Consider the following 13,830-nt stretch of genomic DNA (forward strand, 5'->3'; position numbering starts at 1 on the left):
CGACGTCATTCCCGCCAATTTAGACTTGATTCCCCAGATGAAAACTTCCCTTGAGATTACAGCGATTCGCCTCGGTTGCAGAACTCTTGTCGGCCGTTACCCGACGCATTCGCCAAGTCAATCAAAGCTAACGGGACTTTTAGACCGGCTGAAACGCTACGCTGGTGGCGATTGATTACGAGAGAGTCTAATACGATAGACAGAAACAATACACTTACTGTAGCGATGCAAGATATCAAAAAAAAAAAAAAAAATTCTGTGCGAGTCTTTTCTACTTTCCTACTATTTCTCGTATATTATGTTTTTTTTTTCTTTCTAGTCTTTTGCTTAACTAGTAGACACGAGTGTATATCACATATCTATTTGAAAAACTAAAACAACACAAACAATGTTCACACCATTCAAATTCTTTTTCATTTCATTTCAGAACTAAACAGTAAGCGATATGAGCAGAAACTTTCATAAAAATGACCGATAAGCACTATTAAATATTACACATTAAAATCGTTGTCGAAGTCGACCTTTTATTGTAGGATCCGACGTGAACAAACATTAAAAAACATGTTAAAATTTTTACAACAGCATCCAAGTCGTAAAATCGCACTTATTAACTGAAAGTCGTCTTGTTGAATTTTTGGGAAATTATGAATTGTCATTTTTAATGTGTAATTTTTAATACTGTTCATCGGTTATTCTTATAAAGTTTTTTGCTTCAAGTCGCCTACTGTTTAGTATCTCAATGGAATTGGAGAGAATTTAAAGACTTTAAAATTACTTGTATTGTTTCTATTTTTTATTTACTTATTGAAAACAATCATGCGCTTATGTTTGATCACATATTTATTATTAATGTATTATTTTTGCTTTAGTGGTAGATAGTATAATATGTGTTAATGCAATATCTACAAAAGTATCATATTCCAGAAAGTATTATAAACTTATCAATAAATTTAAGTTCAACCGTATTTAAACAGAGACGTGAAATCGTGTAATAAACTGTGACACCCAGAAAGACGAAAACGCAAAAATTACTTTCTTAAGGTAGACATGTTTATCCGAAATATTAATTACGTTCAACACACCAGTACAATGTACACATTGCTCGTATTTAAAAAAACAATAAGAATAACAAACATTTATTAAAATCGTAGAAAAAATTGCAAAATTGTTCAACTTTTTCCTTTTAAGCCAACGAAATAATGCTAAAAGTAATTATTTCAAAAAATGAGTAAAATGTTCTATTTCAACATTCGATAAATATTCTGGTATTAATTCGAAAATTTGTTTCTAGACACTTTTTTCCATTATTTATGTAATGCGAGTGACATGACGTGCTTAAATAACTTTTTTTGGATTCATTGTATATTCTGTCTGAGTGTTGAGTGACTTTTTTTACTATGTATTTTTGTCATTATTGGCAAACTTATTTGCTCGTATGTAATTTTTAAATACTTAAATATAGTATATTTTACATTTTATTATTTTAATTCAATAGTTTTTTCTGATGTTTTATTATTATTATTTATTATTTATTTACCTTGCGAATAATTTGAAATAAATAAAGTAATAAGAATTACAATATAATTAACACTAATTTATTTCTAATTACAAAAGAAGTTCAGTTAAATATTTAATAATAGAAATATTTATATATTCTCTTAAAAATTAATGAACTGAATTAAATTAAAATTCATAGCTTGGAAGATTTGTAAGTATATTAGTTAATTGTTACATATTAACCCATATTTTATTATGTTTGTAATCTGAAAAACTATTGCTATATTTAATGTAGGATTGGAATAATGGTATTTAACAGTAATGCTAAAATAAACAAATTGAGGTTACTTCTCATTTTTAATGAAAACATAAGATAATTATGTAGAATCGTTTCCCAAATATATGAAATTTAATTGTAAACTTCTTTACACATACATATGTAGTATTTATTCATATGTATAATATTACATTAAATATACAGATAGTTCTTTGAGGTTTTAGCAAAATAATTACACTAAGTCATTGAAAAATTATTTTAAATTGTTGAGTAATATTTTCCTACATTCCGTGAAATAGTTCAAAGTACTGTACATTTATAAAAATAAGCAGGTTTCATACTTAATTTATACGGTTGGTATAATGACAAAATATGCTAAAATAACTTAATTTTATGCTTATATATATTATGCTCAACATATTACAGAAAACATGAATATTAGGCCAATGTCTGTTTATTTTTTTAACAATGCTTTGTATATGAGAAAGTAACCGATCGAATAATTAATGTTTGAAATAGTGAACATTCTGCTTTTATTGCAATGATGTGTAGTTTATAAAGATTTTATAAATAAATATTCTAATAGTATTATCAAATGTAGGCATGGGTTCTGACGACTGCGTGACCAGATCACTTAATTAATGAACAAAGAATTTAGTTGCTGCACAATTAAAAAACTTAAACATTTTACATATTATTTTGGTGACAACTGGACATGAGAATTCCTTATTAAGATAATCCGACTGTAAAAAGCAAACGCATTGCTGTATAGTTAAATGGAATTAAATTATTAGACATTACGGAATAGCAAAAGATATGTAAATTATTATTTTTGTAACGATATATCAATTCTGATATTTTGACGAATTGCGCTTAATATGCGCCACACGTGAAAGTACAGTACCCTTGCAATTCGTTCAAATTCACTATGAATCACGTTAGCCAAGTATAAATATTTTTCAAATTAAAAAATAATAATAATAAATTAAAGTGTAATTTTGAATTAAAGTCGTGTGAAATTTATGAGACGTAAAACAAATTGTCAAGGAAGATCCATTTGCTAAATTATGAACTATTTTCAGTTTCACTCAGATTTGTCGCGTACACAAGAAAACCTGGCACCAAGCCCGGTTTTCATTGGGCTAAATGAGCTATATCCAAGGAATGCCATACATCCAAAGGCACTAAATAACCAAATATGTTGTCTTTCGTTTTTATAAATTTCAATATAAAATTCTATATTTCGTTTAAATCAGAACTAAAGATTAATCTGGTAATCTGGAGTTTGCAGGGTTTTCTGCGCGTCCGTAACGCCTGAATAGGGGCTAGTTACCCTTAAAAAATCCTCGTCGAAGGCATCCCTAGGCAGATCACCTAAGTGCCTTAACTTTACAAAGAAACAATAATTTTGTTTTGTACGATAAGCTTAATTACAACATACTTGAAATGATTTATAATAAAAAATAAGCTTCTTTGTAATATTTATTTTGCACTGAATACGTGAATAGGGATACGGAATTCTCGTTTGGTCGTTTAAGTATAATGTTTTATCATTCGAAAAATATAACAAATATCTAAAAAATATATTTTTGTTAAATGATGAAAAAATTTAAGGTCATTATTGAATTTCTTATATTAATATTAATATTCATGAAGAAATGTAACTGATTATAATATTTTTATTTTAGATGAATTCTCAGGTATGTGTAACGTTTTAATACACTTGTATAAACATAATTTATTTTTTAATTATAACACTTGGACGTCGGACGACTTTATCGTATCGCGATGGAATTGAGGACGAGCCAAAAGAGATCGGGGATCGCTACGATGCCCGCCCGTGCTAATTGTTAGGTGCAGAAGAGACAATCCTTTTACTTGCCGACATCAAGAGGCAATCCAAGAACACAGCAATCGTCATCAAATTGCTTTGTTTTTGTGTATTGTTAGTTTTTGCGCCCGTTTTTTCATTTCTAGGCTTAAATTTCGTTAAGCGCCCTCAGTCGCATCAGACTGCACAGACATTGTTACGTTAATATTTCGAAAACTAGGTAATTGAATTCCTATTTTCACATTTAAATGGATTCAGATTACATTTTTGGATTTCTGATCGCCAATGTAAAATGGAAAAGTTTAACGAAAATCGATCGAAAGGTTTTGTGAGAACCCAATTCTGTAAGACTCTTAGAAAAGGCTTCGCCGACGCTCCGCCTAAGAAATGTAATATTAGGTATAATAGAAATTATAGAAATATTATATTATTTATTATTTTTCATTAAGAAAAGTTTATCTGATTTTCTATTTTTCGCTAAACTCATGGACATGAGTGTATATCACATATTTAAGATCTTTATTAAAAAAAATTTCCACAATATTACACATCGAATAGCCAGAGATATAACTATTTTATGTATTTAAGTGTAGCTTTCACCAATTGTAATAGGAAAAATTACTTTCTACTTTGAAACAAATGAATATCATTTGCCACTATCTTTAGAACAATCCATACAAATAATTTAATTATTTTATCTGTCGAAGAAGACGTATTAAAAAGCATAGATCGTAGTAAGATTGTACATAGATTTGTAAGACGTAAATTCAGCAAAATGTTTATTTATTTATTGAGTTCTACATCTATAAGCTTAAAAGTTATGAAATGCAATATGTTCTCCCAAAGTAACAAATGTACAAACAAATATAAACAAAAGACGTGTAAAATACCCAACGATTAAATAAAATTAGATAGTGTAAAACAATTTTTTACATTTTAATTTAAAGTTTAGAAAATTATGAAAAGAAAACTATTAAAATCGTATATATGTTAAGAAATAGGATGAAAAATAGACCTTTGAAATTTACTCAAACGAAGAAAATGGAGTGAACATGCAATATGATTGTCCTAGTTTTCTGAAGGAATATGTAAAGATTGCCGATGAAAATAAAATTGATAAATTTAAAACAATGTAAGCGATCGAAATATCGGATTCTCTAAAAAGACGAAGAATAACCTAATTTAATCTTTGGAATGTTAGGATTCTAAATAAAAGATAAATTCTATAATTTATGATGAGATAGATAAATTTTTAAGAACTTTTACATCTTCATTCATAAACGAAAACGCAGCTAAATGGGTAATCCATATTCTACGCAAGACTGAAAGTTAGTAAAAATAATAGTTCTGAATGCACTTTTAGAAAAATATAATCGCGATAATTTTTCGTATTGGTAATTCACATCGTAGCATATACTCTGGGAAGACGGATATCAAATATTGCAATATATAAAAGTTAGGCAACCTATCATGTCACGAACCAATCCTTTTTTTAAAAAATAGGATCAAACATGGCAATTTGAGGCAATCATAGCATAATTATAGTATCTGTCATGGCCTCGAGGTTTATTTTTGGTATATTTGCTTTGTTTTTCTTAAAATTTTCGGTTGCGTGATTAGGAGGATTCTTATCATAATATTTTGCAAATCTAAAATTGTAGTAATCGAAAATTAAGACGATGAATTTTTGTTATAAATTAACAAAACTTTTTGATTTGAGTTTGTTATAAAAGTGTGCGAATGAATTATATTTCATTTCTTTAGTTACTTTTATTGCGAGATATGACTATGTTTTATCTGTTCTGGAATTACCGGACATCGCACTTACTATTACAGAACGTCATCAGAAGATACTAAGCACTGGATAGTTGTATAGTATCTTATTCTTTGTGTAAAATGTCAGATGAATTTATTAATGGATTAATACATAGGATAGCGAAGTGAGAAAAAAGGATCTAAGTGTATTCAAATGGCTCTCGTGATACAACAAAAAATATTTTGTCCGTGATTTCTTTAGTTTACTTTATATACTTATACTTTTTACACGTAAATAGATTTATTATTTGTATTGATAACTTTCATTAATTTAATTACTGAATTCAAATTTTAAAATATATTTGTTTTAGGGAACTGCGGTAAGTATAATACTTTTTTCGTCAACTATCTAATATGTCTAATTTCATATTTTATTTGCTTTAAAAAAACAAAACAATGTGCAGTACAAAAAAAAACTTTATGAGTTGATACAAGCGAACCATCAATATCAATATCCAAAATACTGAGTTAGAGTCTAATTGCGTCTAATACAGTTCATATACTTTTAAAAATAGACAAAAAGTTTAGGTGTAAAGAAATAATTAAGAAATACTCATAAAATATTAAGATTTATTCAGTTTTTAAAAATAATCATGGATAATTATCGAATTTTAACTATGTACAATATACATTGTGTAGTTTTCTACTTTATAATGTTCATCACACCTTGGATGTATGAAAATCGTTTTTGTTGTACCTGTTTTTCATACGGATTATTAATTGGAATAAGTGTAAATATTTACATCGTGTTGGAATTACTAGATTACTTTCTAATTAATTCTATGTAGAAAAATAGAAGTTAAATGGACTGAAATTTGGTATGGTGATATTTCAGAAGATAGGTTAAACATTTTGATAAAACAAAAGTATTTAATCTTCTGAAACCGTGTTGTCTTAATTTCTTTGATTCACTAACTCAAGGTATGTTACCATTTAAACAGTTGGCAGTAATACATTTTTATTTAGTTATTTAGTCAACTAAATAAAGATGAATTACCGCCAAGTGTTGAAATGGTAACACACCTTGTGTTAGTAAATCAAAAAAGTATTCATACTCGATTTTATTGCAATTTTGACATTCCAAGTATCAGGGATTTTATGTGCAGAGCACTCATACTATTCATCAGTACATGACAAAGTAAGAGATTCTGTTCTATATAATTCTATTCTGTAGGTGCAAAGCAGAATGCGATGGAAACTAATTTTGCTGACTTTATTCAATCATTGACGAGTCCTTCGACTTCTTCAAATTTGCAACTTGCGCTGGATACAAATTTCTGGGCAAATTTATGTCTCATCACAACCAAAAATTGCAAAAAAATTGAGATCATACGACTTTCTGCCCCATAAGTGCCATAGTAGTTAGTTTGGGTACTAAGTTTTTCAGTAAATGCCATCCTCGTATTCAGAAATGTGATCGGATTACGCATTTCGCTTGCGAAATGTCCGTCTACAAATAGTTGAATAAAAATACAGATCGAATTTTCCATGGAATAGCGTTTATCGAACGATCTTCTTTGGTCTCGCTGTTAGGTTATTTTATTATTTTATTAATATTAACAAATTATGAACTATTCTGATTAATCTTTTTTAAAATAATAAAAAAAATATTAAATACGTAAAATTATCTTACGATTAATTATATATTACAGCCAAACCAACGTGCTCCTTCAAATGGAAAATAATACTACGGTAAGAAAAATGTTTGCATAAAAAGAATTTAAATTTAACGTATCATGTTTATCGTTTCATGAAATTCTTAACTAGATGATTCATTATCGAATTCTAAATATTAAATTACCATAACGTAGAATTATTCGTACAGTATTTCATTAACCTTGAAACAGATTTACATAATTTATTTAAAAAAATTTTATTTCTGTACAGTTATATAATTCAAACATTTTTACCTTCCTTTATTTTAGGATTCCCGAAAACCGAAGTCAAATCTGAATTCAAATAAACTGATTTCTTTTTTTGATGTGAATTAAATAAAATGTAATTTCTTGCAAATTGAATCCGTCTCCTTTATTTATTTTACAAATTATAATACAAAAACTGAATTGTATTATATTAGAAATGTCTGATTCTGAAAATCATTAAATATAGTAATAAATTCACAAATAAATTTTTCTTCGTTATGCCAATTTACGCATGCTCAATTTTTTAAAATTAAATATCTTTTGAATCGGAAGCTACTTTCAAAACTGTTTAAAGTATAGTTTAAAAAATTAAGAAATAATTTTATATACTGACTACAATGACATGTCTGGACAATGGCAAATGATGAGCACATTAAACATAAACGTTGTTTAGTAGTGTCTGTTATTGAAAATTCCAATATATAATAAATTTTTTTAAACGTTAAACGTTCATTTAGAATAAAACGAGTTAGGAATTTCTGTCATTATCCGTTGAAATTTTTAAAGTTACTTTAATAATCAGTTTTATTTGTTGACAACTGCGGTTGACTTTTTGTCAGAAATAAGTAAAAGAATGCTGAATTGAATTAATCAAACAGAATAACTACAATAGTAAATTATACAGGCTTCGTTGGTTATGAAGGTTATGCATTTTGGATTCTACGATCCTCACCAGTTTTTTTTTTGTACAACAGTCTAATTGAAAATATAATAAGTTTTAGGTTATCAATTTAAACATATCTATAATGAATAATTGCAATAAACGCAATATTACACGAACGTTAAAAAATAAATGTGTTACATTCAAACAGGTGACAATTAAATTGTTATATACTTTCCGATATCTGAATAAAAAGAAAATAAGCAAACGTGAAGAATGTTTAATAGACACAAATTGTTAAATAAGAAGAATAGATATACATAAAAAAATGTTTGTAGATTATAAAAAGTAGAATATAATTAAAATATTTTAAAAACATTATAAAATTCTTAAAAAAACATGTGTAAGCTACAAAATTGGAATAAAATATACTATTAAAAGAAGGAAATGGAAGATAAACTATCATTGCATAATACAAAACTAAATTGTTAGGTAAACTCTATAAATAAACATATAAACCATGCATTTAAAAAGAAGATAAATAAGTAATAAATAAAACTAGCAATTTATTATTGTACACATTTCCACAATGCCAGTCTGCAATTTTTTGTCACGATGCTTTGAACTTTTGTAGTGTCTTGTCTCTGTACGTCATGCTTTTTCTGTTAACGAGTTCGTATACACTTAACGGAAGCCTCCCGCTTTCCGTACATGGACTTTACCTTCATCTGTCTAACTCTATTCTAGAGAATAAGAAGAACAGTCAGACAAAAAACAACAGACGTCAGTTGAAATTTATATGTCAGCAAGCGATTTTCTAAAATTTTAACAATTTACTTTTTTTTAAATGAATAAATCTAAATTTTTATTAGGGTTTTCCATCTATCAATTTAATGATCGAGAATATAAATTTATGTACTTTTTCAATATCAAAAGCATCATTTTAAAATATAAAACTTCTAAATTTTGTGAAGTGTAAATAATATTATAATCCAAAAAAATACCTGACGTGCAGAAAATCCAAGTAAACATTATTTCAATTCAGAAAACGTTCGCATTTTATTTTCGTAAACAAATTTTTTGAGAAAAACCCGATTATCATCACGAAGCGAAGTGGTATCCACGAGAGTTTTAACTGTATTAATGGTTTTTAAATTTTGCTTTAAATCAAAACGTAGAATTTGTATTGCTTTTGTGAACTTTTACCTATTCAACCCAAAAGTTTTGGCAGTATCTGTCTCATAACAAAAAGAATTAATTATAAAATTTCAGCTTTCTAGACCCATCACTGTTTTCTCTGGAAACGTCTGCAATGATGAATGACGATTGAAAGCCCACTATTTTCTCAAAATTTTAGTTATTACTATATATCTGTTTCTATATATTGTGGAATTATTGTTAAAATTATAATTTAAATTTTAATTAATTTATTATATTTTAAGCTATATATGTCTTCTATATCGCTATTCTGACTGGTTGTGCCACGAAGAATTGTTAATTTTCACTTGCAAGTCAGTAATAAAAATAACGTTTTTACAATTTAAACCACAATTCTGTATATAGGCCTAGTTCGCAAAATATATTTAAAAAATAGCTGTATTAAATATGAAAATATTCGTGATTGATATTTTTCGTTTTCTAAACTGTACTACATTATATGAATATTTTTAAACTTTAATTAAGCTGAAATTTTTAGGAATTGCAAACAAATATTTTTCCACAGATGTCTCTCTTAATCTCGAGAATGTAGTAGTTAACAAGATATGGTAAACTTAGTGGCTTGACGCCCGATTAACCAGATATAAACTTCTGGTTTAGATCGGAAGTCGCATTATATTAATTCAAATATTTTCTCGTGAAAGGAGTCACATAAATGATCCTATTGTTAACAAGAAAAATATTATTTACAAGGGCATAACAATTTTAAATTTGAGAGCAGACAACAAAAAATTTGCACCTTGGTATTGTGATGATCTCGCAATAAATAATTTTTATTTTACGTATTCGTTTCGAATTATAAAGAAGCATGAGAAACAGTTATTTAACTTCCGTACATATTAAAGTAAGAAAAAAATTGGAAACAGCTTAAAGTTTTTGTAAACATTCACGAATTTATCCTATTTAAATTGCCAGAACAAACGATATCACATTAAAAACCACATTACGAAAACAAATAAATTGTAAAGACTACTCGTACAATAATCATGTAAACGAATAACCTTATATACAAATAACCGTAATAATTACATATATCAGAAATTTATAATTAGCTAACGTACCAAAAATAAAGATGTAACACTTATAATGGCTTCTAATTTATTTCAGAATATTTTAGGGTATTGAGAATAAATAATAAATGATTTTGTTGTATGCTGAAATTGTACAATTCTACAAGTGTTTAGATTTGTTTTTCTTCGATATTATACTATGGAACAATGAAATGCACCGAATTCAACAGTTTTTGCTTTGATCGACGGGTATAAATTATACCATTATATTGATAGTAAATATTTATGATTTCTCGGATATTTTACATTCTTAGTTTGTAATGTCAAGTGTATGATTAATATCAATATATTTTTGAGTAAATAAACACTAGATCAACATAAAAGAAGTTATGTTCATTATTTCTACGTTATATTTAATATAATAATAAATATAAATAATTTTACAAATGCAGAATTTTCTTAAAAACCTCTAAAATTATTTGTGATGTTTCTAGATGTAGCGACATTAAGTCAGTGGTTATTTATCAAATAAAAATCACCGACTGATTATTTATACATTTATGAGAGTTTTAAATTTTTCACAATCGATTTCTTTGCCCCAGTTTCCTAAATTGTTTCGATATAACATTTTAAAGATAATTGACTTGAGTAGTAAGCAAAATTTTATATATTTTTTTCCTGAAGAGGTTCGCAAAATATAAGCAATCCAAAATTACAGACATTGCCAAAAAAGCTGTATTTTTTAAAAATCATCATTCAGCATTGCAGACGTTTTCACAGAAAATTCTGATAAGTGTAAAAAGCTCGAATTTTATAATTAATTTTTGTTCTTATCAGAGAGATACTCAACAAACTTTTGGGTTTAATAGGTAGAAGTTCAGAAATGATTTCTATACAAATTATACGTTCGGCTTTAAAACAAAATTTGAAAACCATTAACACATTTAAACTCTTGTGGATACCACTTTGTCAAGCCAATCGGGTTTTTCGTAAAAAAAAGCTCTTTAGAAAAATAAAATGGGAACCTTTTCTCAAGTAAAATAATTTGTACTTGGGTTTTGTACATTTCAAATATTTTTAATAAATAAAAATATGAATACGATTTTTTCACACAGGTAAACACCTTGCTTTAGTTTTTCTTTTCCGCCGTTACACCATCAGAAATCCTTAAAATTCACAAAGTTACGGAGACGACCTTCCTAGTACCAAAGAACACCAGAGGACGCTCTACCTGTTTTTATATTTTTATATTTTTTTTTTTTTGTTTGCAGAGGCAGTTTTCTGAAAGGATATCCATTCCCAAATTTCAAAAATACACATAAAAGCAAAAACAACAACTTACATAGACATTTTTAATTTAATATGTAAATTTAAAACTAATATCCATATAAGCCTACTGTGCATACATAAATGATAAAAGAAATTTCACTCACCAAAATATCCAAACAGGAAAGATCAAAGCGAATTTTATTTTCAACAGTTGATAGATTTTCCCAACGAACAGAAAGAAAACTGCTTGAATGTATTTTCGAAAATTATTTTATTTCTGATTGTTTCAATGTTTTATTATATGCGTTTCTGTCTGACGTCAGATTTTATATTTTGTATAAGTAATAACTGTTCACTAATAAATTTTTATTTCTTTTTTTCGTTTCCACCAATCAAATACTGTAATTTAATTTAGTAGAATTGTAGAAGAAATTTAAACCTTTTTTTCCACTAAAATTAATTTAATTTAGATATTTCTATAATTCAACTGTATGAAAAAGAGCTGCAAAATTGGTGAGTCCAGCACCTTGCAGTGGTTCCGTGCATACAAACAATCAATTAATACTTTAAAAGCAATACTCTTATTTAAAACTATTAAACTCTTTATAATATTTTAATTAAAGTTACAAACTTACCGTTAGGATAACAGAAAAGTACATCGATCAAAAAGTAACTTTCCAAGATTTTTATGTTTTTGGAAATTTTAGAAAATGTGAATATGTTTTGCATGTACGGATGCTTGTGTTTATGTCTGTGTTTTTCTCGATTTTCTCACCTACTTTGAAGGTTAGTAACTCGCGTTTTTTTTTTACTCAGAATTTTCAAAATTGTGTAAGCTATTAAATTTTTGTAGTCGAAAAGGTAATGACAGCGCGGATCATTTTTCATATCTTGTGTGGCATCACTCAGTTAAAATATTGCTGTTACTAGCATTTAAAAATTTTAATAAAAGTCAACTCGTGTCTAGAAAAACCTATTTTGCCATTTTATAATAAATAATAATATAAAAATTGTTTTTAATGAAATTTAAAACAGATGGAACTACACGCAATTTCAACTGATTTGATGGTAAACTCACCAAACTCTTCGCTGATACTTTTCTGGCTGTATGGGGGTTTCAGTATATGTGTATGTGTGTGCGGGCGTGGCAAAATTTCGTTTACCCATTTAGAAAATTAATAACTTCTCTTTCCTTTGATCAAATTTCTGAAATATTGCGAGATTCGTGTATAGGAAAAATCATAGAAAAAATCTTGCTAGATGTGATGAGAAATTCGCTAAATTGGCTACACTTGGGCTACACAGATTGCTGTCTAATCCACCGTGTTTATTATAATCACGTTTCCAATGCTGTCTCTATTGTATTAGTAGTATGGTATTAGTTGTCACTACGTGCTGTAGTTGTACACTCGTACTGTTGTCATTACATGCTATCGTTGCGTATTGCTATCGTATGCTATCGTTGCGATGTGTGTAATTTTTATATAAACATTTTACCCTAAAATGAGTAATACAAGTAAAAAACAACGAACCTATCATTTTAACAAAGATTGGAAAAAAGATTGCTTTGTTATCGAAAGTAGGGTGAAATGTATTTGCTAAATATGTAATAATGTTGTGTCAGTGATCAAAAAAGCACAATGTCGAACGTCATTACAAAACCAATTACATTTCTTTTAATGTTAGTTATCTGCCTAAATCAATTAAAATCGAGATTCTCAACCCAGCATACACTTTTTACAAGGCCTGCAAATAAAAATAAAAATGCCACTATTTCTTCTTTTGAGATGTCTCATTTGTTGGGAAAACGGGAAAAAAAAATTAGAAAGTAAACTAATTAAGGAAGCATTTCTTGTTTGAGCCGATTCGTTATTTGAAGAATTTTCTAATAAGTAAAAAATCATTTCAGCAATACAAGATTTTCTGTTACCAAACAATACAAGTACATAAAGAATCCAGGCGATTTTAACAGATTTACAACATCAGTTGAATAATGATTTGGAAGAATGTGAGTATTTCTCATTACAACTAGACGATTCAACAGATATATTAGATACAGCGCAATTTGCAGTAATGAAAACAATGGTATTCAGTGACTTTGAAAGAAGAACTATTAAAGTTACTATCAATGCAACAGCGAACAAAGGGTAAAGATATTTATATCATCTTTTAAAATTACTCAACAGAAATTAATATGCTTTTACACAAGTTATTAGCAATAATTGCTGATGATGCACAAGCAATCGTGGACTGCAATAACGGATTCATTCCCTATTGCAAGAAAGATGAATTCTTTCAGAACTTTTATGTATTTTCACTGCGTCATACATCAAGAATCATTACGTGCCAAAATATTATCCTTTGAACATGTTACGCATGTTGTTGTAATA

At 27.7% G+C, this 13,830-nt stretch overlaps 1 long non-coding RNA gene across 1 annotated transcript; it reads left to right on the top strand.

The window, feature by feature from the left end:
• Positions 1 to 7,069: 7,069 nt before the first annotated feature.
• Positions 7,070 to 7,434, top strand: LOC136968976 (uncharacterized). The gene is made up of 2 exons (XR_010879736.1): positions 7,070 to 7,112; positions 7,346 to 7,434. It is a non-coding gene; the product is annotated as an uncharacterized lncRNA (long non-coding RNA).
• The last annotated feature ends 6,396 nt before the right edge of the window (positions 7,435 to 13,830 follow it).

The sequence above is a fragment of the Centruroides vittatus genome, unplaced genomic scaffold (genome assembly GCF_030686945.1).
Source record: "Centruroides vittatus isolate TY-2023 unplaced genomic scaffold, ASM3068694v2 contig_166, whole genome shotgun sequence".
Taxonomy (NCBI): Eukaryota; Metazoa; Arthropoda; class Arachnida; order Scorpiones; family Buthidae; genus Centruroides; species Centruroides vittatus.